Below are 4,217 nucleotides of genomic sequence, written 5' to 3'. Positions count from 1 at the left end.
ATATGAGAGGTGAGTAAATGAGTCACGTGGCTGTCCAGAGGGAAACTCAAGTGGAGTGAACAGCAAACGTGCATGTTCTGAAGTAGCAACATTTCTCTTCATGTTTTAAGAATAGTAAAGGCAAACACGGCTGTGGTTGAGCACACAAGGAGAAGGGGAAAGAAATGAAATCAGAAAAAAAAAATATATTAGAGGGCGCCTGGGTGGTTCAGTTAAGCATCCAAATCTTGATTTCAGCTCAGGTCATGACATCATGGTTTGTGAGTTCAAGACGTGCATCCGGCTCTGTGCTGACAGTGCTGAGCCTACTTGGGATTCTTTCTCTCCCTCTCTCTCTCTCTCCCCCTCTTGTTCCTCGCACTCTCTCTCTCCCTCAAAAGAAATAAACTCTTTTAAAAAAAGATGAGGAACAAGTTGTGGTGGTTTTGTATTTGTCTGTAAGTTCTGTGATGCCTCTCCGTTCAAAAAAGAAAGCCTAATTCTTCTCCTGTAAATATGGGCCAGATTTAGTGACTTGGGTCTAACAAATAGAATGTGATAAAGGGATGTCCTGTGACTTCTGAGATTAGGTAGAAAAAAAACAGCTTGTGCTTGCCCTCTCTCTTGGGTCACTCGTTCTGAAGAAAACTCCAAGTTATAAAGACCATCAAGCAACCTAGAAAGATGCATACATGGGGAGAAATGGAGGCCTGTCACCAGCCTATCATGCCATGCACACGATTGAACCTTCTCAGAAGCAGATCTTCCATCTTCAGTCAAGCCCTTAGATGACCACAGCGCCAGTCAACATTGCCCAGCATGTCAATTGCAAACTCCAAGCCAGAACCACCCACCTAAGATGTTCTCTATTCTCTGACCTACAGAAACTGTGAAAAATAATAAATTGTTACTGTTTGAAGCCACAAAGTGTTCAGATAATCTATTATGCAGCAATGGAAAACTACTACATGGATAATATAGGATCTAGTAGATAATAGTAAGGATTTTCCATTTTATTCTAAATGAGATGTGGAGGTACTACAGTGTTCAATACAAAAGTACATTATCTTTTTAAAAACAGCACCCTAGCTGCTCTGTGAATATAATGTGGAAGGAAATGGTGGAAAGAGATAATTACAGGATTCCAGATAAGGGGATATTTTGGATTATATTAGAGCAGTAACAATACAGAAAGTGGAGAGGTATTTAAATTTCAGATAGACAGGACTTGTTAATACATGGGATATGGAGTGTGAGAAGAAGAAGAAGAAGAAGAAGAAGAAGAAGAGTAGTCAAGTGTGACTCCAAGATTTCTGGTCCAAGTATCTAGAAAAAAATGAAGTTGAACTTACTGGGATGGAGAAACTGGAGGTATAACAAGTTTAGCAAGTTGCTTTTAAATGTGTTAAAATTTAGATGTCCATAGGCATGCCTGGGTAGCACAGTTAAGTGTTCAACTTGTGTTCGACTCTTGATCTCGGCTCAGGTCATGATATCACAGTTCCTGGATTCCAGCCCCACATTGGGCTCTGTGCTGATGGTGCAGAGCCTGCTTAGAATTCTGTCTCTCCTTCTCTCTGCCCTTCCCCACTTGTGTGTGTGTGCGTGCACACACGTGCACACTCTCTCTCTCTCAAATAAATAAAACTTTAAAAAAATTAGAAAAAAAACTTAGATGCCTATTAAAGTTCAAGTGGAAATGAGAAGAAGGAATTAGATGTGGAGTTTCAAGTTTAGAGCAAGATTCATTTTAGGGATGTAACTCAGAAGTCTTGGTATATAGAGAAATATATATGTGTATATATATATATGGCTAATGAGTGAAGATAGAAATCTGGCAATATTAGGGGTGCCTGGCTGGCTCAGGCAGTAGAGCATGTGACTCTTGATCTTGGGGTTCTGAGTTCAAGCCCCACATTATGCACAGAGTTTACTTAAAAAAAGAAAGAAAAAATCTGGCACTATTAATATCAGAAAAAAATTGACTTTAAAAAACATTGCTACACATAAAGAGGAACATTTTGTTTTTTAAAAAAGGACAACTGTAAGATAGAACAATTATAAACATACACATCAAACAGAGCCTCCAAATTATATGAGGCAAGGATTGACAGATCTGAAGGGAGAAATAGATAATTCAACAATAATAGCTGGAGACATCAATATCCCTCTTTAAGTATGGATAGAACAACTAGACATAAGATCAACAAGGAAGTAGAACAGTTGAATGGCACTGTAAACCAGCTAAACTTAATAGGTATCTTTATTACATCCAACAATAGCAGTATACATATTCTCAAATGCACACAGAACTTTCTATGGTAGGCTATAAAACAGCATCAACATATCTAAAATGATTTAAAAATTTTTTAATATATTTTTAATCCTTTTTAATGCTTTTTTCTCAGAGCACTATGGAATGAAATTGAAAATCAATAACAAACTTATAAAATTCACCAATACATGGAAATTAAATACTACACTCCTAAATAACCAATAAATCAAAGAAAAAAATCTCAAAGGAAATTCCATAGGAAACCACACAGAAAATAGTTTGAGATGAATGAAAATGAAGACATTACATACCAAAACATATGGGATGCAGATAAAACAGTGCTTAGAGTGAAATTTATCCATGTAAGTACCTACCTTATAAAAGAAGAAAGATTTCAAATCAATAACCTAACCTTCTACTTTTAAAACCTGTGGATGGGAAAGAGCAAACTAAACTCCAAGCAAGCAACAAGAAATTAATAATAATTATCAGAGCAGAGATCAGTGAAATAAAGAACAGGAAAACAAATGGAAACAATCAACGATAGCAAGAGTTGGCTCTTTGAAAAGGACAAAACTGGCAGACTCTCCAGATTGACCAAGCAAAAAGAGAAGATTCAAATTAGTAAAATCAGGAACAAAAGAACGAACAGTACTACCAGTCTTACTGAAATAAAAAGAACTGTCGGAATTACTATGAACAACTCTATGCCAATAAACTAGGTAACTTAAAATAGGCAAATGCCTAGTGAGAGGTAAACTGTTAAAACTGATTCAAGAAGAAGAAAATCTGAATAGACCTCTCTCAAGTAAAAAATTGATTTAGTAATCAAAAACACAGATAATTAAGTTCAGACCCAAACTCTACAAAGCACTTGAAGAAGAACACCAATCTTTTGCAAACTCTGCCAAGAAATCAGAGAATACACACCTCCTAACTCATTGTATGAGATCTGATTTCAAAATTAGACAAAGACATCACAAGAAAAGAAAAATACAGAAAAATACCTCTTACAAATATAGACACAAAAATCATCAAAAAACATACTAGCAAACTGAATCCAGCAACCTATAAAAATGACTGTATACCATAACCAAATGGCATTTATCACAGCAATGTAAGTTTAGTTTAATGTTTGTTTGATAATCAATGTAGCACCCCATATCAATAGATAAAAAATAAAAACCATAAGATTATCTCCATAGATACAGAGAAAGCATTTGACAAAATTCAATATCCCTTCATATTAAAAACACTCAACAAACTAGGCATAGAAGGAAATTCCTGACTCTAATAAAAGACATTTACGAAGAACCCACAGCTAATATGATACATAATGGTGAAAGACTGAAAGCTTTTCCTCTAGGATCAAGAACAATACAAGGATGTCTGATCTCACCACTTCCATTCAACATCATAGTAGAGGTTATAACCAAGGTAATTAGGTAAGAAAATTAAAGTCATCCTCATTAGAAAAGAAGAAGTAAAACTATCTCTATTTGCAAATAGCATAATCTTGTATATAGATCTTAAGGATCGTATATGTATACAGAAAATCCAAAGGAATCTGCTAAAAAATGATTAGAACTAATACGATCAACAAGATTGCAGGGCTCAAAATCAATATGTGAAAAGTAATTATAGTTCTATACACTAGCAATGAATCATATAAAAATAAAATTAAGAAAACAATTTCATTTACAATAGCATCACAAAGAATAAAATATTTAGAAGTAAATCTAACAAAGTGTAAAATTCATACTCTGAAGGAGACATTTTTGAAATTTTAAAGATCTAAATCAATGGAACGACATTGCATATTCACAAATTGGAAGATAATGTTACAAATGGAAATGCTCCTCCAAATTTGTCTGAAGGTGCAGTGCAATCTCAATTGAAATCTCAGGTGACTTCTTTCTAGAAATTGATAAGCTGATACTAGATTTAATAAAGAAATTCAAGA

The sequence above is a fragment of the Prionailurus bengalensis genome, chromosome C1, assembly GCF_016509475.1.
Source record: "Prionailurus bengalensis isolate Pbe53 chromosome C1, Fcat_Pben_1.1_paternal_pri, whole genome shotgun sequence".
Classification (NCBI taxonomy): domain Eukaryota; kingdom Metazoa; phylum Chordata; class Mammalia; order Carnivora; family Felidae; genus Prionailurus; species Prionailurus bengalensis.
Note: the sequence above shows the minus strand (reverse complement) of the source record.